The following is a 26,681-nucleotide window of genomic DNA, read 5'->3' on the forward strand; positions in this document are numbered from 1 at the left end:
TAAGCGATCTGACTAGAAATGAAGAACTGATCTCTCTGTGTAAATACCCCCCTGGCTGTGTTGGACCGGGAGTGAATTCACTCCAAATCGCCCTCAGTGGCTCACTCACCCTGTGTCTACATTTTATCAGACAGCAGACATGCACCAGATATCGTGGCCAGTGTCTCACGGTGACTGTGAGATATTTCACTCTGGGACAGATGTACTAAGCTTCGAAAAGTGGAGAGTGACAAAACTATCAGCCAACCAGCCGATAACTGTTATTTTTCAAATCCCACCTGCACATGGCAGTTAGAAGCTGATTGGCCGGTAGTTTATCATAATCCAATGTATCACTTTTTGAAGCTTAGCACATCTGGCCAACTGTATGGTGACACTATATCTGGGCTGGCTTCTCCCCTTGGGGCAGAGAAACTTCCCCATTCCTCCACTGTGTAGAGGGAAATGTTGGGTAGTTGGCCACGGCAGTGTAAATGCTGCCAAATGATTGGATGAGTAATGCTGCATACACACTGTACAATTTTTTTGACCAATTTGGTTGAAAGACATTTCCATTGACCCAGTGTCCTGGACGAAAGATGTTGACAAAAGATATTGTCAACAAACAAACGACGAATGATGATGCGCACACCCGCCAGTTGTTCATCAAGATTGTTCGTCAACTGTGCATGCAGCTCAATTTGGATATCTTTCAAAAAGAGCCTATAAACTGTAGCTAGATCTATCTTCTTTCGTCTGTCGTCAATATATTTCGTCAACATCTTTAGTCCAGGACACTGGGTTCAATGGAAATGTCTTTCAACCAAATTGGTCAAAAAAATTGTACAGTGTGTATGCACCCTAGGCATTGCTCATGCCTGACTGTCTGATCATCACTGACCGGTCGCGGTCATACCCTATGCAATTATAGGTCCGGTCCTCAATCTACAGAACGGGGCAATAATTGCGCAATGTACGCCCAGCATTATATAAATAGATTATTTAAATCAGCTGCAGCTTCCGCATAATCAGCATAAATTTGCTTAATAAATAGGCTAAGGATGCCCATATACTTTCACAAACGCCTCCTTTGTCTTCACTTGAATAAATGACGGCAGTCAAGCCCGTTATCGTTATTTTTATCACTAGAGACTAGATTTATAATACCTTTATTACTTTGTGTGGACCAGATACGTGTTTAGGTCATTGTAATAATGTAAAACAATGCAAATTTGTAACAAGGTGTACTCTCCCTTCTCCATGACGCTATACAGTAACAGTATGTATATACAGTATGAGTATATACCATATACCACATATACTGTACCACACTGCCCAGGCTGCATTTCCTCCTGGCTGTGCCAGTCCTGCACTATAGGAACAGTACATTACAGCAGCTGTTTATCTGTGACATGGAATGAGGAAGAGAGGGCTAATCATGAGCAAAGGTTGGATCACACAGGTGAGTCTTGCTGCAGGATCACAGTACGGAGTGGTTGAGGAGAGGGCACACTTGATGTGAGTGCTAGCTGTGCGCAGCAGGCGAGAGGACCAGACAACACCCCCCTCCCAGGTGAGTTTTAAAAGTTTTAAACTTTCTTTGAGTACTTCCCTGGTCTCAGCCTTTGTCCGTTAAGCATACAGAAATCAGATACGTGACTGTTTGCATTACTGTACTGTATGTCATGTGAAATGATTAACAGGGAACACAGAAAGAAGAAATCAGGAACCTGACATTACCATTCCAAATACAGCTTTTACTGCCTACGTTATGGCATATAAAGCATTTTGTGTAAATTCTTTGTTGTATAGTTATATTATTTATCACTGTCTGTTCTGGGTTATATTCAAACAACTGATGTGTGATAATCTACTGCATTATCTAACTACACAGAGACGTCACCATCTGATTGGTTACTTGGCGGGGTGGGGGGGTGTTGGCCTTCGTTAGTAAATAATCCCAATTATTTTTCTTTAGAAATATTTGAGACAATCAGTTTTGGTTGCTGTTACGTTCCCTGGCTAGAATGCATTAGTCAATGACTTGTCAGTTTATATTCAGCTGTGTAGACATTCGTGACCTGTGTCGGCAGGGGTGAGAGGTCTTCTCCTGAATTCCTCTGACCACTCTGGTCAGTGAATGAACCAATAGTGGCCACATCTAGCTCACAGAGGCAGGGCCGGATTAAGCCTTCAGGGGGCCCGGGACACTTTAGACATGGGGGCCCCCTCTCACTTGTCATTACTGGACGCAAACTGCATGGGAGAATATTACACTGTCAAACCACGAGTAAAGGCAGTATAAACTTGATCAATGGGTAACTGCAGGGGGGGATTAATAATATTTATATATATATATATATATATATATATATATATACACACACACATACCACATTGAAAGCCTGTGTTTGTCCCTCTGTACCTTACTCTGCAGGACTGTAGGAGACCTCACAGGCTCTGCGCTGCCTCTGATGAAAAACCCTCCCATGACAAGGTTGCTGCTGCTGCTGTCCTCCATGAGCCTGAGAAGCATGTGATGAGCTCTACCAATCAGAGCTCAGCACAAGCCCCTCAGCCTCTGACCTCATGTGCAAAGTCTCATGGGACTTACTCCCAGTAATGCACTGCACACTTGTGCAGTCAGTGTGCCTTGGCTCCCGATGCTCAACACCATTAATCATTGTCACATTGGCAGATATGTGAAGCTGAAAGGTAAAGTGGTTCCGCGCTAACCTAATTTTTTTCAGCAGCTCCTATAAATTGGTTGAATAGCAGATTGGAAAAGAAGCGCTCTTAAAGTGATTTTATCTCCGCACCGCAGGAGGCAGGTGGAGATTGGATCCTGCGGTGCGGAGATAAAATCACTTTAAGAGCGCTTCTTTTCCAATCAGATATGTGAAGCTGCAGCACTACCCCAGTCCCATGCACTAAAGCTTTAGCTACATTTTTTTTTAAATACAGGCCAACCACAGGACCCCTAGCTAGAGAGGGCCCATGGGTAATGACCCACTGAGTGCCCCCTTGGTTCAGCCCTGCACAGAAGCAGGACTGAGGCATGGTCAGTACGGATAGTGTAATGGTTAGCATTACTGCACTGAGGTCATGGGTTCAATTCCCACCATGGCCCTAACTGTGTGGAATTTGTATATCCTCCCCGTGCTTGTGTGGGTTTCCTCCGGGTACTCCGGTTTCCTCCCACAAAACAAAAATATACTGGTAGGCTAACTGGCTCCCAACAAATTAACCCTAGAATGTCTGTGTGTGCGTGTACATGTGGTAGGGAATATAGATTGTAAGCTCACTGGGGCAGGGACTGATGTGAGTGTTCAAATATTATCTGTAATATGTATGTGCTATATAAGAAACTGTAAATAAATAATAAATACAATGGTCTGGAGGTGAAACGTATTGTGTTACGTCTGATCTGGTCCACTCTGGTTGTTACCGTTGTGTAGTGTGTTCCAACTGGCTGATAGGGACATGTTCTGTTTCATATTCTACTGCACCAGTAATGGGCACCGATTCAGGACACATGTGTGGCCTTATAACCTTTACGGCGGGGCTACACATTAGCCTTTATTTCTATAAAGATAAAAACACTCCCCAAATTACCTATGTACCCCCCACAATACTTGAGACAAAATTGCCCCACATCCATATCTCACTTGCTCCAAAATGCTCTCAGATCTCCACTTTCTGCTAATTCTCCCATATACAGTACCATCAGACCCCTCCCCGCCACCACTACCTGCAAAATTCTCTCAGATGCCATCAGACCCCCCCACTTGTGGAAAAATTCTCCTATATATACCATCAGACCCCCAAACTTGCTCCAATGTTCTCCCACATGGCCACAAATCCTCTACCCGTCTCACCCCAGGTTTCAAAATTCTTCCCTATACTCATAGACACCCCCCAACTTGCATCAAAATTCTCCCATATACCATCACACCCACAACTTGCTCGGAAAATCCCCGACATGACCTTTGAGACCTCCAGCTTGATATAAAATGATCTCACTATCTCTAAAATGCCCCAGATCCCCCTTAGACCTCTCCATATTACCCAATAATGGCAGCATTTATTAAATGCAGGACCCCCTTTCACATCTTATGATGGTTGTAATCATATAGTATTGAGCTGCAAAGGCGAATTCAGAAATACAGACGTTACACAATACGTTTCACCTCCAGACCATTATGCATTTATTATGTATTTACAGTTTCTTCTATAGCGCAAACATATTACAGAGAATATTTGAACATTCACATCAGCCCCTCTGCCTGTGGGAACGGTCACTAAACAGAGCAGCGGGTGATCAACCCCCCCCCCCCCCCCCTGCTGAGTGCTGAGGCACACTGCCCACTCCGGGTGGGATGCGGGACTGTCCCAAACAAAATGGATGGTCCTGTGAAAATTGGGACAGATGGGAGGTATGTATCAGGGGAGGCTCCAGAAGAGGGGCTGCAGCACAGTTAAAAATTCAAATAGGGGAGCCACACCCATTGCCACCAACTGTCATTCCAAACTGACTCACTGGAAGTTGGTGTTTCTTCCCTATTTGAATTGTGAACTGTGCTGCAGCCCCAAAAAGGCATTTGCCAGAAGTTCTACATGGCCAATCCAGTCCCAGGCCCATTGCAGCTGCACTCCTTGCACCTATGGTAGCTAGGCCCTTGCAGACCAGCCAAAGGATTACTATAGGAAGAATGATTGTGAGCAGGGCCCTCTATCCTTATGTGCTCTTCTCCCTTATACTATCATCATCTTCCCACTGCAACAACCAGCACCAAGCCTGGCTTCTTACTCCTGTACAGTAATATGGCTGCCTAGTCCATTTCCTGCAATAAGAGACAGAAGTACTGTACCATTGCTGCAGCGGGCCCCTTAGGACAATGGGGCCCATTGCTGCCCAGGCCAGAAATGATTGCTTGAATAGGGGTACAGGAGGGGGACGGAAGTATAATTTTGCACCTGGGCGGTCACCCCCAATGTCACACTGGCCGGGTCCATTGCACACACAGCTGATCAAACTGGCTGCAACCATAGGACACACAAGGCTGATCACACTGACCGGGTACATCAGACACACACAGCTGATCACACTGACCGGGTCCATCAGACACACACAGCTGATCACACTGGCCGGGTCCATCAGACACACACAGCTGATCACACTGGCCGGGTCCATCGGACACACACAGCTGATCACACTGGCCAGGTCCATCAGACACACACAGCTGATCACACTGGCCGGGTCCATCAGACACACACAGCTGATCACACTGGCCGGGTCCATCAGACACACACAGCTGATCACACTGGCCGGATCCATCAGACACACACAGCTGATCACACTGGCCGGGTCCATCAGACACACACAGCTGATCACACTGGCCGGATCCATCAGACACACACAGCTGATCACACTGGCCGGGTCCATCAGACACACACAGCTGATCACACTGGCCGGATCCATCAGACACACACAGCTGATCACACTGGCCGGATCCATTGGAGAAACACAGCTGATAACACTGGCTTATCACTTATCACGTTAATTACCGTATTTGCCGGCGTATAAGACGACTGGGCGTATAAGATGACTGCCCAACATTTCCACTCAAAATATAGAGTTTGTTATATACTCGCCGTATAAGACTACCCCCTCTTCCGCACACTTACCCCTTGGCATACTCTTTAATGCTTTTCATTTGATTTCCAGTCCCGAACCATCTTTTCTGTTACTCCATATTGTCTTGCAGCAGCACAATTATTATGTTCCATGGTGAAGTTTACAACTTTTTTTTTTAGAAATATTTTTTTCTGACAGAAAAAAAAAGGGTTTTACATATTAACTTAACTTATACATTACATTATTTAGCAGATATATAGTTAATACATTCTATAATTGATCAAAATGTATATATTTTTAACAAATTTTACCAAATTTTAGTACAATTTGATATACAGTAACAAACTAGCTTATGACTTAAAAATATAAATGTAGATTTTTCTATGCTATACTGTACTGTAGAATGGTGAAGTACTGTGGTTGGCTGTTGGCTGTATACAAAGCCTGATTGGATTGGTCCCTGCTCCCTGTCTGCCCTCCCTGTCTCCATGTCACTAGCAGTAGTCTGGTCCGCCCGTCATATAAGAGACATGTCAGTGCTGCCGCTGTCCCCCCTGCCTAAGCCGCCTGTCACATTCAGCAGTGACGTCGGTGGCAGGCTGGGGGATGTTCGTGACGGCTCGGGAGGACTCGGGTGCCTGAGCGCTCCCGAGTCCCCCCGAGCCGCGACGACCATACCCGAGCCTGCCGCCGACGTCACTGCTGAACGTGACAGCCGGCTTAGGCAGGGGGACAGTGGCAGCACTGCCAGGTCTCTTATATGACCTGATAAAAGATTTGGATAGGGAGTATCAAGGTATGCATAAGAAGGGGGGGGGGGGGCAAGGAGAGAGTCGCAAAATGTATAAAAGTGTACCCCTGGGGCAGCTATGCCTATCCCAACGAAGTGCACCCTGCGTATAAGACGACCCCCCGCTTGGAGGCATGTTTTTCCAGGGGAAAAAAGTTGTCTTATACGCCGGCAAATACGGTAGTTAAAAAATTATTAATAAATCTGCCCCCAAGGCTGCAAATACACTGCTATTGTCCTATGATTAGAGAGGTGACATACAGAGGAAGGGTTAGGCTCTCCTGGAATGGACATTAGTTCCCAGACAGGTATAACAGGCTGCACATCCCTGCCGTGTAGTTCCTGATCTACACAGACAATTTATAATGGTGCTCACTGTAAGGTATCAATGTGTGATTGTACTGTATTGTGACAGGATGCCTGTTCCTGGGTGTCATGTACAGTAGTCAGGCTATACAGCGCTTACCCAAATCTCCCAACAGACCTAATCTGTGTACTACAAAGTAGAAAGGGGTTCACCTGACAGCAAACATGTATGGGTGGCTTTGTAGAGTCAGGTATGGGTGGATTATGGAGATTTATTCGGAGAGTCAGGTATGGGTGGATTGTGGAGCAGTGTTCGGAGAGTTAGGTATAGGTGGATTGTGGAGCAGTGTTCTGAGAGTCAGGTATAGGTGGATTGTGGAGCAGTGTTCTGAGAGTCAGCTATAGGTGGATTTTGGAGCTGTGTTTGGAGAGTCAGGTATGGGTGGATTGTGGAGTAGTGTTTGGAGAGTCAGGTATAGGTGGATTGTGGAGCAGTGTTCTGAGAGTCAGCTATAGGTGGATTTTGGAGCAGTGTTTGGAGAGTCAGGTATAGGTGGATTGTGGAGCAGTGTTCGGAGAGTCAGGTATGGGTGGATTGTGGAGCAGTGTTTGGAGAGTCAGGTATAGGTGGATTGTGGAGTAGTGTTTGGAGAGTCAGGTATAGGTGGATTGTGGAGCAGTGTTCGGAGAGTAAGGTATAGGTGGATTGTGGAGCAGTGTTTGGAGAGTCAGGTATAGGTGGATTGTGGAGCAGTGTTCGGAGAGTCATGTATAGGTGGATTGTGGAGCAGTGTTCTGAGAGTCAGGTATAGGTGGATTGTGGAGCAGTGTTTGGAGAGTCAGGTATAGGTGGATTTTGGAGTAGTGTTTGGAGAGTCAGGTATAGGTGGATTGTGGAGCAGTGTTCGGAGAGTCAGGTATAGGTGGATTGTGGAGCAGTGTTTGGAGAGTCAGGTATAGGTGGATTGTGGAGCAGTGTTCGGAGAGTCAGGTATAGGTGGATTGTGGAGTAGTGTTTGGAGAGTCAGGTATAGGTGGATTGTGGAGCAGTGTTTGGAGAGTCAGGTATAGGTGGATTGTGGAGCAGTGTTTGGAGAGTCAGGTATAGGTGGATTGTGGAGCAGTGTTTGGAGAGTCAGGTATGGGTGGATTGTGGAGCAGTGTTCGGAGAGTCAGGTATAGGTGGAATGTGGAGCAGTGTTTGGAGAGTCAGGTATGGGTGGATTGTGGAGCAGAGTTCGGAGAGTCAGGTATAGGTGGATTGTGGAGCAGTGTTTGGAGAGTCAGGTATGGGGGGATTGTGGAGCAGAGTTCGGAGAGTCAGGTATAGGTGGATTGTGGAGCAGTGTTTGGAGAGTCAGGTATAGGTGGATTGTGGAGTAGTGTTTGCTGAGTCAGGTATGGATGAGTTGTGCGGCAGAGTTTGATGAGTCAGGTATGGATGAGTTGTGCGGCAGAGTTTGATGAGTCCGGTATGGGTGGATTGTGGAGCAGTGTTTGGAGAGTCAGGTATAGGTGGATTGTGGAGCAGTGTTCGGAGAGTCAGGTATAGGTGGATTGTGGAGCAGTGTTTGGAGAGTCAGGTATGGATGAGTTGTGTGTCAGAGTTTGGAGAGTCAGGCATGGGTGGATTGTGGAGTAGTGTTTGCTGAGTCAGGTATGGATGAGTTGTGCGGCAGAGTTTGATGAGTCAGGTATGGATGAGTTGTGCGGCAGAGTTTGATGAGTCCGGTATGGGTGGATTGTGGAGCAGTGTTTGGAGAGTCAGGTATAGGTGGATTGTGGAGCAGTGTTCGGAGAGTCAGGTATAGGTGGATTGTGGAGCAGTGTTTGGAGAGTCAGGTATGGATGAGTTGTGTGTCAGAGTTTGGAGAGTCAGGCATGGGTGGATTGTGGAGTAGTGTTTGCTGAGTCAGGTATGAATGAGTTGTGCAGCAGAGTTTGATGAGTCAGGTATGGATGAGTTGTGCGGCAGAGTTTGATGAGTCCGGTATGGGTGGATTATGGAAGTGAATTTGGAGTCAGGTATAGGTGGATTATTGAAAAGAGTTGGAGAGCCGGGTATGGACATGGATTAAGACTCTGGGGGCTCGTAGTAATAAAAAACAAGGGTGCCCTAAAGTATAAAATTAAATATAAATGTACAGGTTGAGTATCCCACAGGACCATGAGCATTTTGGATAAGTATTTTTTTTCATACTTACCTGGTTCTCTGGCGGTGCCCCAATGGTCCCCCGATGTTCACGGCGTCCTCTAACGTCTATGGCAGAATCCTCTTCAGCGACTCCCCTGGTCGCAAGGATGCATTGCACTGGTGCACCGGTGACGTCACCAGCGCGCCCACGCAATGCATCCTTGGGATTGTGGATGTCGCTGAAGAGGATTCTGCCGTAGACGCTAGAGGACGCCGTGGACATCGGGGGACCATTGTGGAACCGCCAGAGAACCAAGTAAGTATGAAAAAAAAGTATAACTGAATGATGTTAGTGTTTGAATGAATGTTCCAAGATAACTCTCGAACCCTTTAACTAATCATCTTCAAACTTTGCACACTACCTTATCATCTTAAGGGACAATATAAGTTCCAAGATGGGTTTAATCGGACGAGCCCTTAAGGTCGCTGTCATAAGTGTCCATGCTATTTCTGTTCTTTTCATGCATTGTGATAAGATGTTGGAAAGCTTATGACTTTCTCGGCAGTATTCAATGACACTGATTTGGCGCTTTTCACGGCGAATGTGCCCTGTTTTCGTGCTCCTTGGCAAATGTTTTGACTGGAAAAGTAATTCGCCCTATTCAACACTCAAAATTTGCAGACGTCAAACAGTGAATGACGTCCAATTAGCCGTCTGTTAGTCACCGCAATTCGCTGCTGTTTTCCAATGGTTTTTTCGCTGTGTTTCACCGTGTAGCAATTGCCATCTTTTTAAGGTGAACTGGAATGTTATTTTTTTACAATATAGTTTTTTTTTTAAAATCTGGTGTAAAAAAATCAGTATTTTTTTTCCTGTGAAGGAATTAAATTTTTTTTTTAAAGCAGGGGGCCGAGAGATGCTCATTACATATTCCTATATTCACTGCTCCCGCGCATTACATATGCACGAGCGGGAGCAGTGCAGCGGCTCCCTACCCGCATCCCCTGCCAGCTCTCCTGGGGGGCAGCTTGTGCTGCCTGTGTCCCGGGGAGCCCTCCTTTCCCCCCACACATTCCGGCGCAGGCAGGGAGACTTCCACCTCCCTTCCTGTCGCCATCCCCCGGCTCCCTGCGGCGGGTTAAAATTTGCCATCAGGGGCAGTGAGCCCCTGCGGAGTTGAATAGGGCGACAGGGAGGGCTGGCAGCTGCTGTGGTTGGGAAGGTAAATAGTTGGAGACTTGCTGTGCCTGCTGCAGCAGCTTCTGCTCTGCTGTGGTTGGGAAGGGAATGTGGATAGTTGGAGACTTGCTGTGCCTGCTGCAGCAGCTTCTGCTCTGTGGTTGGGAAGGGTAGGTGGATAGTTAGAGACTTGCTCTGAGTGATACAGCAGCTCCTGCCCTGCTGTGGTTGGGAAGGGAAGGTGAATAATTAGAGACTTTCTCTGGCTGCTGCAGCAGCTCCTGCCCTGCTGTGGTTGGAAAAGGTAGGTGAATAGTTAGAGACTTGCTCTGTGTGATACAGCAGCTCCTGCCCTGCTGAGGTTGGGAAGGGAAGGTGGATAGTTGGAGACTTGCTGTACCTGCTGCAGCAGCTCCTGCCCTGCTCTGGTTGTTAAGGGTAGGTGAATAGTTTGGCACTTGCTCTGGCTGCTGTAGCAACTTCTGCCCTGCTGGGGTTGGGGAGGGGAATAGTTGGGCACTTGCTCTGGCTGCTGCAGCAGCTTCTGCTCTACAGTGGTAAGGAAGGGGAGGTGGATAGTTAGAGACTAGGTAGATATGCAGGTGATTGCAAGCATGCGATTGGGGTTGGTGGAGGGGAGGGGGCACAAATCAGTTTCTGGGGGGAAGATATGAATCAGGTGGGGGTGGTTGCTAGGGGCTGTTAGTGGACTTAGGAGGGCTAAGAGCGGCAGTGGGAGGTTTTCAAAGTGCATGGGGGGTGTAGTGTTGCAGGGGTCGCATTGTGGGGGTTTGTACGCCCTGGTAGCGTGAGACAAGCTGCAGGAGGTGGGGATGGGGTGATCAACCTGTATATATGTATATATGTACGTACGAGCAAAGAGGATATAGAGTGCGCCTGTTGTATCACCACCACCACCTTAAGATTCAGATGAACACTTTCATAAAACAGTTGTACAATTTATTAAAAAATCAACATGACATTATTCAATATTGTTCCGTATGGAGTCTAGGGGTGACATTCTATGGACTGCGATTTGGCATTTTTTGCGTTAATTAGAGCAGAAAATGGCGATATCGCATTTTTCCTTAAAATCGCCAATTTAATGTGATGCGTTAAGGGACTGAAATCACATTGGGCGAAATGTAATAGGGTGTGATTTGTTAGACATGTGCGATTTTTGGTCAAAAACGGCCGAAATCGCACATTTTCCGAAAATCGCACATTTAATAGGTTGAAAATCGCGGTAAAAAATCGCACTTTTTACCGCGAAATCGCACTTTTCTAAGTGCGATTTTTAGTCACATTTCAATTCGCATCCAGATGTTTTCCCATTATAAAGTATACAACTCGCAAATGTAATAGGGTGCGATTTTTGGTCAATGTTACCAAAAATCGCAAAAAAAATAGACCAGGTTCTGACAGGCGAATTTGACAGAACCATGCACAGATCATTGAGATCTGTGCATGGTTCTGTTAATAAAAATGTGTAAAAGTGTTTTTATAAAAAAAAAACGGCGTGGGGTCCCCCCTCCTAAGCATAACCAGCCCCGGGCTCATTGAGCCGGACCTGGTTCCAAAAATACGGGGGGACAAAAAGCATAGGGGTCCCCCGTATTTCTGAAACCAGCCCCGGACTCTTGGACCGGTCCTGGTTCCAAAAATACGGGGGACAAAAAATCTAGGGGTCCCCCGTATTTTGAAACCAGCACCGGGCTCCAACAGCCCGCGGTGTCATGCCACAGCCGGGGGACACTTTTTATACAAGGTCCCCCGGCCAAAACATGAGCACCGTGGCTGGTCAGCCTTGGACGGGGTACCTGGAGGAGTGGGGACCCCCCCAATAAAGGGGTCCCCCCCCAGGCTTCACCCGTCCAGGGCTGAAGCCCGGGGCTGTCACCGGCGTCCGTGGCCAGTGGACGCCGGCCTGATAGGGTTAAATTCATCATACATATCATTACATTGCTTTTTACCGGCGAACTACAAGTGCCAGCAGACCTCCCCCGCATGCTGGGACTTGGAGAACCACAAGTCCCAGCATGCGGGGCATTAATGGGCCCGCTGGGACTTGTAGTCCACCTGTAAAAAGAATGTTTATAAAAAACACACACACAGAGAAGTACAAGTTTATTACACACACACACCTCAATTTTACACCAGCGTTACTTACCATTCCTGGATCCAGCGCTGGTCTGGCTGCTTTACAGCCGGCTCCCCCCGAACTGACAGGCAGCGGGGAGAAGCGGCTGTCTCCGTCGCTTCTAACAGCCTCTGTAGCGCTGTCCGAGTGCTATAGAGGCTGAGAGCGTGATTGGCTGAGCTACAGTATGCGTCTCCATGGAGACGCATAGCTCAGTCCTGATTGGCTGAGCTATGCGTCTCCATGGAGACGCATACTGTAGCTCAGCCAATCACGCTCTCAGCCTCTATAGCACTCGGACAGCGCTACAGAGGCTGTTAGAAGCGACGGAGACAGCCGCTTCTCCCCGCTGCCTGTCAGTTCGGGGGGAGCCGGCTGTAAAGCAGCCAGACCAGCGCTGGATCCAGGAATGGTAAGTAACGCTGGTGTAAAATTGAGGTGTGTGTGTGTAATAAACTTGTACTTCTCTGTGTGTGTGTTTTTTATAAACATTCTTTTTACAGGTGGACTACAAGTCCCAGCGGGCCCATTAATGCCCCGCATGCTGGGACTTGTGGTTCTCCAAGTCCCAGCATGCGGGGGAGGTCTGCTGGCACTTGTAGTTCGCCGGTAAAAAGCAATGTAATGATATGTATGATGAATTTAACCCTATCAGGCCGGCGTCCACTGGCCACGGACGCCGGTGACAGCCCCGGGCTTCAGCCCTGGACGGGTGAAGCCTGGGGGGGGGGGACCCCTTTATTGGGGGGGTCCCCACTCCTCCAGGTACCCCGTCCAAGGCTGACCAGCCACGGTGCTCATGTTTTGGCCGGGGGACCTTGTATAAAAAGTGTCCCCCGGCTGTGGCATGACACCGCGGGCTGTTGGAGCCCGGTGCTGGTTTCAAAATACGGGGGACCCCCAGATTTTTTGTCCCCCGTATTTTTGGAACCAGGACCGGTCCAAGAGTCCGGGGCTGGTTTCAGAAATACGGGGGACCGCTATGCTTTTTGTCCCCCCGTATTTTTGGAACCAGGTCCGGCTCAATGAGCCCGGGGCTGGTTATGCTTAGGAGGGGGGACCCCACGCCGTTTTTTTTTTAACTTTTTTTTTTTGGAACAAAATCGCATTTATGAAAATGCGCACATTTTCATGACTGAAAATGCGCACATTTTCATGACTAAAAATCGCGGCAAATCGCGGCAAATCGCATTTTTTGCCGCTAATTCGCATCTCATTACATATGCGAATTCGCGGCAAAAAACGCGATTTTTAAAGGTGCGATTTGGTGCGATTTTTTTTTAGTCTAAAAATCGCACCCTATTACATTTCGCCCATGTGCGTTAAGGTATGCTGAGTAAAAGTGCGAGATTAATTCGCATTTTTATCGCATCCAGATGTTTTCCAATACAAAAGTATAGAAGTCGCTTATTTAATGCAATGCGCATTTGCACATCGCATTTTTTAGGTGCCTAATTATCGCACTTATTTCAGACCTGGGTCTGTTTGGCGAATTAGCCAGAACCCTGCACAGATCGCAATGTTCTGTGCAGGGTTCTGCTGTAAAAAATATAACAAAGGGTTAAAAAAATAAATAAAACGAGCGCGGGGTCCCCCGCCCGAGCATAACCAGCCCCGGGCTCACTGAGCCGGTGCTGGTGACATAAAATCAGGGTCCCTGACAAATAGGGGTCCCCTTGATTTCATGAAACCAGCACCAGGCTCAAGGTCCGGCGCTGGTTCCCAAAATATGGGGTACAAAATGACTAGGGGTCCCCCGTATTTTAAGAACCAGCACCGGACACAACCAGCCAGCAGGGTAATGCCACAGCCGGGGGAATCTTATTATATAAGCTCCCGCGGCCAAAGCATTAACCCCCTGGCTGGTCAGCATGGGCAGGGGTCCTGGGGAAGTGGGGACCCCCCCAAATGAAGGGGTCCCCCCCTCCAGGACTTACCAGCCCATGCTGATAGTCCGGGGCTGTCCCCGATGCCCCTGGGCGGTGGGCATCGGGCTGATGGCTTGTGTAAAAAAAAGAATTAAAACTATTGTTTTATACTGGCGAACTATGAGTCCCAGCAAGCCTACCCCGCATGCTGGGACTTGGAGAACCACAAGTCCCAGCATGCGGGGCATTAAAGGGCCCGCTGGCACTTGTAGTTCAGCAGTACAAAAAATAGTTAACAAAAACACACTGACACACTGTAAAATAAAAGTTTAATACACACAAAACACACACACACTGATACTTACCTACCTTGAGCCCGTAGGTCAGTCCCTGGATCCTGGGTCCGGGCTCCGGGGCTCCAGGGCAGAAGAGTCCGGTTCCGGAGCCTTGGTCCTGGTTCCGGGGCTGGTCCTGGGGTTCCGGGGCTCCTGGGCTGCAGAATCCGGGGTCCGGGATCCGAGGTAGTCCCCAGGGGTACCTAAGGAAGCAAATCCAACTCACCTGGTCCCCGGCGACGACCTCGGAATCCTCTCCGGTGACAGCGCTGCTCCGAGCAGGGGACAGGCATTCATGCAGGCGGCGGGCGGTCTTTAGTTGGCTTGCAAAGCTGCAAAATTTGCACACTGGGCCTGAATCAGCGAGGGTCTGGCTAAGCGTCCGCCCCCCCTTCGCCGGCGAATCCCCTTGGTACCATGCGAACACCTCTCCACGCATGTGGCCGAAGGGGAGAGAAATAATTCAATTTGCTATAAACCTGAAACTTGTTCTATGAAACAACTGGGGAAGAAAAATAGTCCAGAGGTGAACAGGAAACAAAAATAAATGGTTGTCTTTGCCCTCTGAGCAGGCGAGGGGTGGAGTGTATGAGAACATAGAACTACTCAGAGAGTGCTCTGTGACAGCTTGGCAATGTGTCTTCTGCTCTGTGTGACTCTCCAAAGTACAAATTAATACAGTGCTAGAATGTAAATAGTCCCCATTATGAGCAAAGGTGTTAGGTAATTCCATATCCCAAAAATGTCTACGAGACTGTAAAATTTGAGGGGCCTCCGGAGAGTGATGCTAGGGTGCCCAACATTAGAGGAAAGTGCTCCGGAGAACATGAGGAAAGGGGCCTCCAGAGACTAGAGTGAGTGGCCCAATTATACAGCATAAAGCTCCTGAGAACATGAGGAACACGGGCCACCAGAGAGTACTGATAGGGTGCCCAACAATAGAGCATAGTGCTCCTGAGAACATGAGGAACAGAGACCTCCAGAGAGTACTGATAGGGTGCCCAACAATAGAGAACAGTGCTCCTAAGAACATGAGGAACAGGGGCCACCAGAGAGTAGTGCTAGGATGCCCAACAATAGGTCATAGTGCTCCTGAGGACATGGGGAACAGGGGCCACCAGAGAGTAGTGCTAGTGTGCCCAATAATATAGCATAGTGCTCCTGAGAACATGAGGAACAGAGGCCTCCAGAGAGTAGTGCTAGTGTGCCCAATAACATAGCATAGTGCTCCTGAGAACATGAGGAACAGAGGCCACCAGAGAGTACTGATAGGGTGCCCAACAATAGAGGACAGTGCTCCTAAGAACATGAGGAACAGAGGCCTCCAGAGAGTAGTGCTAGGGTGCCAACAATAGGTTATAGTGCTCCTGAGAACATGGGGAACAGAGGCCTCCAGAGAGTAGTGCTAGGGTGCCAACAATAGTTATAGTGCTCCTGAGAACATGAGGAACAGAGGCCTCCAGAGAGTAGTGCTAGTGTGCCCAATAATATAGCATAGTGCTCCTGAGAACATAAGGAACAGAGGCCTCGAGAGAGTAGTGCTAGTGTGCCCAATAATATAGCATAGTGCTCCTGAGAACATGAGGAACAGAGGCCTCCAGAGAGTAGTGCTATTGTGCCCAATAACATAGCATAGTGCTCCTGAGAACATGAGGAACAGAGGCCTCCAGAGAGTAGTGCTAGTGTGCCCAATAACATAGCATAGTGCTCCTGAGAACATGAGGAGCAGAGGCCTCCAGAGAGTAGTGCTATTGTGCCCAATAACATAGCATAGTGCTCCTGAGAACATGAGGAACAGAGGCCTCCAGAGAGTAGTGCTAGGGTGCCCAACAATAGGTCATAGTGCTCCTGAGAACATGAGGAAAAGGGGCCACCAGAGAGTAGTGCTAGTGTGCCCAATACCATAGCATAGTGCTCCTGAGAACATGAGGAACAGAGGCCTCCAGAGAGTAGTGCTAGGGTGCCCAATAATAGAGCATACATAGTTCTCCAGAGAACATGAGGAACAGGGGTCTCCAGAGAGTAGTGTTAGGGTCCCAACAATAGAGCATAGTTCTCCTGAGAACATGAGGAAAAGAGGACCCTAGAGAGTAGTGCTAAGGTGCATAACAATAGAGCATAGTTCTCCTGAGAACATGAGGAAAAGAGGCCCCCAGAGAGTAGTGCTAAGGTGCATAACAATAGAGCATAGTTCTCCTGAGAACATGAGGAACAGGGGCCTCCAGAGAGTAGTGCTAGGGTGCAAAACAATAGGGGACAGTGCACCTGAGCACAGGAGGAACAGAGGCCTCCAGAGAGTAGTGCTAAGGTGCATAACAATAGAGCATAGTGCTCCTGAGTACATGAGGAACAGAGACCTTCAGAGAGTAGTGCTAGGATGTCCAACAATAGACCATAGTGCTCCTGAGAACATGATGATCAGGGGCCTCTGGAGAGTGATGCTAGTGTGCCCAAATATAGAGCACAGTGCTCCTGAGGTCATGAGGAACAGAAGCCTCCAGAGAGTAGTGCTAAGGTGCATAACAATAGAGCATAGTGCTCCTGAGGACTTAAGGAACAGGGGCATCCAAAGAGTAGTGCTAGTATGTCCAACAATAGAGAATAGTATCCTGAGTACATGAGGAACAGAGGCCTCCAGAGAGACAGATGTATCGCAATTTACTTGCAATAATTGACACATTTAACCCAAATTGAGAGTCTTATTCCAATATTCTCACAATTAGGTAGAACAATTCCAGTAATAGATAGATTTTGAAACATTGATGGTCAATGGCCATCCCTGCCTCACTCTATATTCACCTATAGTGCACATCAGTGCAAAAAGGCTGTGCGCTCCCTAGGGCATGGTCACAACATCACAGGGGCAAGGTAAGACTCCCCTGCACTCTTGTACTGCTGCAGTGCCTCCGGTAATTTGTGCCACATCTGCCTCCATCTCGGAAACTCTGCTTCTATCCAATCATATTAAACTCCTAGTTACTCATTTATCTGGTGATTTCTTTCATATGTCAGTCTGCACAAATGTCTAACTTGTGACCTCTGATACTGTTTGTATGTTCCAAAACTCTACAAATCCCTTTGTTTGCTATACAAACTCCATCAGTCCCTTAGATTAGAGTCTCACACAGTTGTCCATAGTAAAATTTATTTGAGAGCAGTTTAACCCAACATCATTGAGTTTAACCCAGTCTCAATGATGTTGCACTAAATATTATCAACCGTAACCACACAAAATGGCCGCTCTCCAGCTAAGGAGCAGCATTATCCAGAAGAAATAATGTGAATATTTGATGTCATTGTTTTGGAAAATTGTTACGGAAACTGAATTAAAAACACACAGTGGGAGGGGGTAAGTGGTCTCTATCCACAGGAGCAGTGATCCATGTTCCGGGGTGGGAGTGGAGGGTGGTCTATGCCTTGGGGGATGGGAGGGATCATCTACAGTATTGTTGAGGGCCCGGGTTAGTGGTCCATACCCTGGGGGAAGGGATGGGGGTTTGCGCTGGTGGCAACTCAAGTTGTTCTGTGGAGAAGGTGGTATGGACAGAGCCTTATTGAGGGCCTAATGGGCATGGAGCTGAAAATGTTCAAGGGCCTATTTTAAAAAGTGGACGAGGTGAGGCCAAAACCATGAAGAACCCATATACTATAAGTCCCATTGTCTCCATAGATATATAAAAGTACAAAACATGTGTAAAATAAAAATGCAATTGCAACACTTATAATTTATGGCCAACCATATGGATTCGGTATGGAATCCCGGTGGTCGGAATCCCGGCAGTCAAAATCCCGATGCCGGAATCCCGACTGCCAAAATCCCGACAAGGGGGGTGTGGATTGCCCCCCCTTGTGGGCTTGCTGCGCTCGCCATGCAGCGGGCCCGGTTCCTCTCTACGCTCGGCACTCATTTTTTCTCCCTCTATGGGTGTTGTGAACACCCACAGAGGGACAAAGTGCCGGGATTTCGGCGGTCGGGATTACGGCAACTGATCCCAAACATATGGCCAGCTGTCTGTCTGGTGATTATCATGCTGCCATCATGATGGGCCTATTTAATGTGGAGGCCTGGAGCTGCAGTTCCATCCACCCCATTGTTAATCGAACCCCTTCCCCACAGCTGCGCACACCTCTATGGATCCTAACATTTCTGCTAACTGTCTTAGCGTGACGCCCACGCTCGCTATCCATTTCCCATCGTGAGTAATTAGCTCTTCGTTATCATTTGCGGACGTGGGAAAGAAAACTAGGGTAATACAATGCCTTTTATTACAGAAACAATGTAACAGCGCTGGCTCTGAGCCTCAGACCTCGGCAGGCATTTGTAAAGGACAGTTAATAAAATTAGACTGAAACATTCTTTATGTAATGTTATTTTGAGGTCAGATTTCTATTAGGGAAGAATGAGAAAAATGTTATAATGATGCATTTGCCGGACAGGCTCATAATTCAGATCATGCTATTCGATAACCTTAGAGTCCACCAGCCGTCCGTTTGTGTATTTTCCAGTCCGGCCCGCAGCACGCAGCTGCCAGACCATTATAGGACACGGCGGCTAAGTTTAGTGCCGCTCACCGGCTTATATTGGTCGGTGTTATGACGGGAAAGATGACACCGTGAGTCTGGGACTCACAGCATGATGTGATTCTATATCTGGCAGCGTCCCGCTCTAATATTAGAATGAAGATATTGATGTAACTCTGCTACTATCAGGTTCATATATATTTTTGGATTTGAAATGAACCCGGAAGAATTTTCTTTCTGTGGTTGCCAGAGAAGATCTGCCTAGTGCTGTATCAGAGCTACCATTGGGAGAATCTAGTTGCTCAGGGTAGTGGCGTCACTATGGGGGTGCGAGCCACCCCGAGTGCCACCCACTGTGGTGTGCCAATAAAATGCTGGACTATGATGTTATGTCACTCCAGGGGCAATCCAGGATCCCTGGATTGATGAAAACAGGGGTTGGGCTGTGAAGCTGCACCTCCTTTTTAGCGGTGCACACATGGGGTATTTTTATCTGCACCGAGTTGTCACCAAGGTAATTGATGCTCCTGGCACAGGGCGTTCATGTTAGGACTCTGAGGGGATTCCAGACAAGAGGTTACCGGGAAGGACAGGCCACCATCCCAACCCTAACTCTGTTAATCCCTCCAGAGGTTATGAGACTTCACCTATAATAGCCACGTTCAAAGGGGTAAATTAGGTTCACCCCAACCCCGGTGCCACCAGGACTTTGCAAGGAAACAAGGTGCCCAACACTTCCAGAGTGGGAAACTGACTAATACCCGTAGAAATGGGAAACTAACAAAGTGTGCCACAACTGTCTTCCATGAGAAGGGATCCTCCAGCAGACCAACGTACAATTTTATAATAAGTAACCGCTACAGAGGTCAGAAACACCAGGGATTTGAGTGGAAGAATATGGGAGCAATCCTCCACTGATCTCCCAGGAATGCAACAATGCAAGAAGATGTTATGGAAATAAGTAATTCCTCACACCCACACTTGTAACTACAGAAACACAGCAGGATGTAAACACAGTATGGGCAGTTTCACATGCTCTGGCTCCTGCTGTGTGGCAAAACGCCGCACGGCCAAAAGCTGTGCTGTCCCCACTCAAAATAATGGACAGCAATCTGTCCTTTCATTCAGGATGGTCACGGTCCCTTCCTGACAGGCCAGTGTGTGCTGAGGACGATGCAGGCCTTTCTCACACACCGGTCGTTAGGTGTGTAGTTTTAGCTCTCCGCCACCACCAAACTGACATCGCTTTAGTTTCCACCCTCAAATATTACACAGCACTGGCTCACAGAGCCGGTGCATGTGAAAGAAACAACTAAGAGGCAAAAAGCCGGACAAATAAGAGAGAACATATAACTCCACACAGATAAACTCTAACAGGGATCAGCAGAAATACTGTAGACGGAAAAACCAGCACTTAGCTTAATCTTCTGCAGAACGGTAAAGCACCAGGAACACCAGACCCAGGCAGGGTCAGGAGGGCTGATCATCAGTTCATGGTTAGGGGCCACCTAAAAGACTAAAGAGGAGACATATCATACTCAAGAGAAAGTGTGGATGAGTTGTCCATAGCAACAAAGCAGCCTCTAATTGTCTTTTTATAGACTGTGCTAGCTAAATGATATGTAGGAGCTAGGGGTTGCTATGGGCAACTTCACTTTATCTCTCCCAATGGTTTGCATCACCTTTCCTTTATGGTTTTTAATGTCATGGTCACCAACTGCTGTCCTGCCCGTCCATGTTTTTGCTGCGCTGGGAACAGGAGATGCCACCCACCTCCTGTCTGCTAAGGTAAGAGATGGAGGTGGCAGCCCCCTACAATGCGGTGGCGCTGGCAAGGGCTCTCACAATGCTTCTCTTGCCCCTGTCTGGTCAGGCATTACGGTAGCCAAGATCCGAATGGAGTACAGGGCAAACCCCGGGACATTGCTGGCATTTGTGTTGGGCTGGCTGGACAGCGGTGAGAGCCCACATAGACATACAGGGACCATCTTCTGTCCCCATTCATCATCATGCCCAATAATAAGCCAGTCAGTCTGTTATTGGCCATTGGATTTGGCAGGCCCTATACATGCCTTGGCAGCCCTGCCTCTTACTGCGCTGTGGGCATGTGCCATGATGATCGGAGGCAGATAGAACAACTTTATTTACATATTTCCTGCTCCGTTTCATGTATCACCAGAGCCTCTGGCTCCTGTCAGCTCTCCCGCGGCCTGACAGCCTGCCTTAATGTCTTCTGAGTCTGCTGGTACTCATCAACCAATCAGGCTTTTGCTTTCATTGTCCAAACTCTATCACTGTCTAAAAGCCAAGGGCCGATTGGAGGCTGTGGTTTCAGTGCAAATTTATACCTTAGAGCAATGCCTATTTATTAATGAAAGGCAATGTCTCCTGGTGGAAACTGTGGTGGCCTTTTTCTCCAGCCTACTGGATATGTGAGTTCATGACATGGGGACAGACTGGACAGGCATTAGTTAGCAGGTGAGATTTTCTCAGCTTCGGCACTGCTAATGTCAGCAAGAGAAGTTGCCAACCAGATAAGAAAAGAGATGTCTGCCGGAACCATCGCAAACTCATCCACACATGCGTAAACGTTAACAGCACGTGCACCAAAAACAAGGAACTTTGAGGTGAAGGGTTGGCCGATGTCTTCTCAGACTGGACACAACCGCCATGTTTCTTTATTACGGGGCTGTAACTGATGGCAGATGCCCACTCTGAAAGTGGACATGAAACACCGGCGTTTTTGCAACCCCTCCAAACGGTCACTGCCTGTCAGCCACTTTCCTAATAATTATCAGGATGAACCGGTATCGGCTTCCAGGTAGATACCAGGCCCCGGCACCCAAAGAAGATGGGGTTTGGTTTTTGGACTGCATTGAGTGAGAATTGAAGGGCATCTACATGTCGCCAGTATGGCTGGCAGTAGCAGCACAGTGCCTACCGATGTCCCTGGCAGGTTGCACCCAGACAGGCATCGTGAACCAAGAAGCTCTTGTCCAGCTCAACCAAGGAGCCTGTAGTTGATCTCATTCAATTCCAAATCGCTGGGCCTTCAATATGATACCAGGCTGGTCCATATCGGTCGATCGGTTCCAGAGATATTGCGTGTAAACCGTTTTTTTTTGTTTTTTTTTTAAATGTAATTTCATGGCTGTTCATGTTCTTTGAGGGCAGATTACACTGGACCAAAATCATTCAAAGCCCACTCAAAAGTTCTTCAATATGATACTTGTCTCATGTAAATGGGTCAGTTGGTTCCGAAGATATAGCCGGTTAAATTAGATAACTGGTTAAAGGGGTGGTTTTCTCTCCCCCTCACACCAGAAAATGCAGGGACTAGGCTGGTGTAAAAGGGGCCAACCTGGGAATGCATTTTCTGGTGTGAAAGGGGTATTATTTCAAATAGCCGGGACCTGCAGTGCTCTGAATACAGCAAGGCTCTGCCACTGTCAGTGGCTATCACTTCTGCCTGGCGGCGGCTGTCCCCCATTTACCGCGAGCATGTATTCCCCCTTGGCAATGAGCATGTAATCCCACGTGGCAACAAGCATGGAACCTTTGGCAATGAGCATGGAACCCTTGGCAATGAGCATGTAGATAAGCAGCACTTGCAGTATGTAGCATAATTTTTAATAGGCATTATGGTGTTTGGCATAATACATAATGGCGTGTAACTTAACGTGTAATGGACATTATGGTATAAATGTTTAATGCGCACCTTTGGTGGACAATGTCCCTGTTTATGAAGCGTATTGTGAATTTTGGCTAAATCTATGTGGCATTATTTGAATTTTGGCTCAATCCGTGTGTTATTATGTGAATTTTGGCTCATTCTATTTGGCTTCATGTGTAAGGGGCAAGTATAATGTGGTCTAGTATTTTGTTGCATAATGTGTAGAAGTTGTATATGGTGTTGTACACTACACTCAAGGACACGCCCCCTGTTGAGTGGCCACACCCTCTTTTCCGGAGCGTGCCTTCGGCGCGCGTACAACTACATCCTTCACTTTTGTCACCATGGTGGGCCTGCATACTTTAAATGCCAGGGCCTATTTTTAATCCCATTCCCACCCTCTCTCTGCCGCTCTCTTAGCATGTACACTGGCACCACTAACACCGCCCCTCCCCCACCCAAACCCTCTTTTATCATGGTGCCCCCCCTGTCATTTTATTTATTTATTTACATATTTACAGTTTCTTATATAGCGCAGCAGATTCCATTACAGTGTCTTATATAGCGCAGCAGATTCCGTTACAGTGTCTTATATAGCGCAGCAGATTCCGTTACAGTTTCTTATATAGGGCAGCAGGTTCCATTACAGTGTCTTATATAGAGCAGCAGATTCCATTACAGTGTCTTATATAGCGCAGCAGATTCCGTTACAGTGTCTTATATAGCGCAGCAGATTCCGTTACAGTGTCTTATATAGCGCAGCAGATTCCGTTACAGTTTCTTATATAGGGCAGCAGGTTCCGGTACAGTGTCTTATATAGAGCAGCAGATTCCGTTACAGTGTCTTATATAGCGCAGCAGATTCCATTACAGTGTCTTATATAGCGCAGCAGATTCCGTTACAGTGTCTTATATAGCGCAGCAGATTCCGTTACAGTGTCTTATATAGCGCAGCAGATTCTGTTACAGTGTCTTATATAGCGCAGCAGATTCCGTTACAGCTTCTTATATAGCGCAGCAGATTCCGTTAGTTTCTTATATAGTGCAGCAAATTCCGTTACAGCGTCTTATATAGCGCAGCAGATTCCGTTACAGTGTGTTATACAGCGCAGCAGATTCCGTTAGTTTCTTATATAGCACAGCAGATTCCGTTACAGTGTCTTATATAGCGCAGCAGATTCCATTACAGCGTCTTATATAGCGCAGCAGATTCTGTTACAGTGTCTTACATAGCGCAACAGATTCCGTTACAGCGTCTTATATAGCGCAGCAGATTCCGTTACAGCGTCCTTTATAGCGCAGCAGATTCTGTTACAGTGTCTTATATAGCGCAGCAGATTCCGTTACAGTGTCTTATATAGCGCAGCAGATTCCGTTACAGTGTCTTATATAGCGCAGCAGATTCCGTTACAGTGTCTTATATAGCGCAGCAGATTCCGTTACAGTGTTTTATATAGCGCAGCAGATTCCGTTACAGTGTCTTATATAGCGCAGCAGATTCCGTTACAGTGTCTTATACAGTATAGTGCAGCAGATTCCGTTACAGTTTCTTATATAGCGCAGCAGATTCCGTTACAGCGTCTTATATACCGCAGCAGATTCCGTTACAGCGTCTTATATAGCGCAGCAGATTCCGTTACAGTGTCTTATATAGCACAGCAGATTCCGTTACAGCGTCTTATAAAGCACAGCAGATTCCGTTACAGCGTCTTATATAGCGCAGCAGATTCCATTACAGCGTCTGATATAGCGCAGCAGATTCAGTTACAGCGTCTTATATAGCGCAGCTGATTCCGTTAGTGTCTTATATAGAGCAGCAGATTCCGTTACAGCGTCTTATATAGCGCAGCAGATTCCTTTACAGTGTCTTATATAGTGCAGCAGATTCCGTTAGTTTCTTATATAGCGCAGCAGATTCCGTTACAGTGTCTTATATAGCGCAGCAGATTCCGTTACAGCGTCTTATATAGCGCAGCAGATTCCGTTACAGCGTCTTATATAGAGCAGCAGATTCCGTTACAGGGTCTTATATAGAGCAGCAGATTCCGTTACAGCGTCTTATATAGCGCAGCAGATTCCGTTACAGTGTCTTATATAGTGCAGCAGATTCCGTTAGTTTCTTATATAGCGCAGCAGATTCCGTTACAGTGTCTTATATAGCGCAGCAGATTCCGTTACAGCGTCTTATATAGCGCAGCAGATTCCGTTACAGTGTCTTATATAGTGCAGCAGATTCCGTTACAGTGTCTTATATAGCGCAGCAGATTCCGTTAGTTTCTTATATAGCGCCGCAGATTCCGTTACAGTGTCTTATATAGCGCAGCAGATTCCGTTAGTTTCTTATATAGCGCAGCAGATTCCGTTACAGTGTCTTTTATAGCGCAGCAGATTCCTTTACTAGCGTCTTATATAGCGCAGCAGATTCCGTTACAGCGTCTTATATAGAGCAGCAGATTCTGTTACAGGGTCTTAAATAGAGCAGCAGATTCCGTTACAACGTCTTATATAGCGCAGCAGATTCCGTTACAGTGTCTTATATAGCGCAGCAGATTCCGTTACAGGGTCTTATATAGAGCAGCAGATTCCGTTACAGCGTCTTATATAGCGCAACAGATTCCGTTACAGTGTCTTATATAGCGCAGCAGATTCCGTTACAGCGTCTTATATAGCGCAGCAGATTCCGTTACAGGGTCTTATGTAGCGCAGCAGATTCCGTTGCGCTTTACAATAGTAGACAGAGATAAAACAAACTGGGTAACAACAGACAGACTTGGAGGTAGGAGGGCCCTGCTGCAAGCTTACAATCTTTTATCCTGGATCCGCCCCTGGTGCCGCTGATGGCTGCCTAGGTGCTGTGCAGCTCGGCAGGTATGTGTTCTCTGTGTGATAACTGTACTGTCCCTGCACTCGCCACGCTGCGGGCACGGTGGCGAGCCACCTATTTTATCCTCCCTCTATGGGGGTCGTGGACGTTGGAGGAATGACTGTCGGAATCCCGACTGTTGCGGAGCCGTCCAGCACCCCATCTAGCGTATACCTGTATGTGTTATGTATATCTGTACTGTCACTGTTTCACTGTTACCTAACCGGCTGTTGCACAGCAATCCAAATCCAATTCCTAGTATACGCAAGTATATCCGGCCAATAAAGCTGATTCTGATTCTGATATCACTCTTTATTATTATTTACACTCATCACTATCACTCTTCATTATCATTTACACCCTCATTATCATTTACACCCCTCATTATCATTTACACCCCTCATTATCATTTACACCCCTCGTTATCATTTACAACACCCCTCATTATCATTTACAACCCTACAATTCTTTATTATTATTTACACTCATTATTATCACTTCATTATCATTTACACCAATCATCATCATTCTTTATTACATACCTACCAACTTTTGGAGGTGAAAAATCGGGACCTGTCTGGATGTGCGTCTGGGCCTGAAAGAAGGTGGGACCTTGAGTGGAGGGGGTGGGGCAGAATGTGGAGGGCGTGGCATAGCTGCACCACTCACTTTTATTGTCATTTTGGGAGCATGCCCAGTGCTCATTTTCATTATCTCCCCTCATTCTCAGTATCACCTTCACCATCACCTCTCCAGAGTCACCGGACCCTGAGCCACCTTCTGTCCCTGGCTCCAATCCTCAGTCTCCAAAGACAGAGATTCAGGGTCCCCCGGCCAGCGCAGTGGTGTTACCCTTCTGCATACATGGAGGAAGTGCGTTAAACTTCCTGACATTTCCAAAACTGCTCTTGTACTAAGTAAGAGGCGTTATTCCAAATGATGATGTTTATGGGAAGTTACTGGACAACACTATAGATCAGTCCCGATTTAAGGATATGCAGGCTTGAGCACAGTTATCTTAATATCCCTTTCACACCGCTCTAGTTAAACAGTATATTGCCGTTTTTTCCCACTTCAAAACGTTGAAGGCTGCAGTGGGAAAGTGCCAGAGTTGATTTACCGGTTAAAGATAACCGGTACTTCAACACGTTTAAAAAGCAGAGTCCTACACGTTTCAGAGCCATTTCTTATGCAGTGAGAATGGCTCTGACACGGTGTTTAGTAAAAACAACAGATTACAGACCTGTGATAGGC

The 26,681-nt window shown here is 47.2% G+C and overlaps 1 protein-coding gene across 1 annotated transcript in view; it reads left to right on the top strand.

Moving 5' to 3' along the window:
* Positions 1 to 1,447: 1,447 nt before the first annotated feature.
* Positions 1,448 to 26,681, top strand: part of LOC146064875 (uncharacterized) — a 74,734-nt gene continuing 49,500 nt past the window's right edge. The window contains exon 1 of the mRNA XM_083178826.1: positions 1,448 to 1,552. The gene's annotated coding sequence lies outside the window, so the exon portion shown is untranslated. The remainder of the gene's footprint in view (positions 1,553 to 26,681) is intronic.

Source organism: Crinia signifera, chromosome 3 (assembly GCF_055691185.1).
Source record: "Crinia signifera chromosome 3, ASM5569118v1, whole genome shotgun sequence".
Lineage (NCBI taxonomy): Eukaryota > Metazoa > Chordata > Amphibia > Anura > Myobatrachidae > Crinia > Crinia signifera.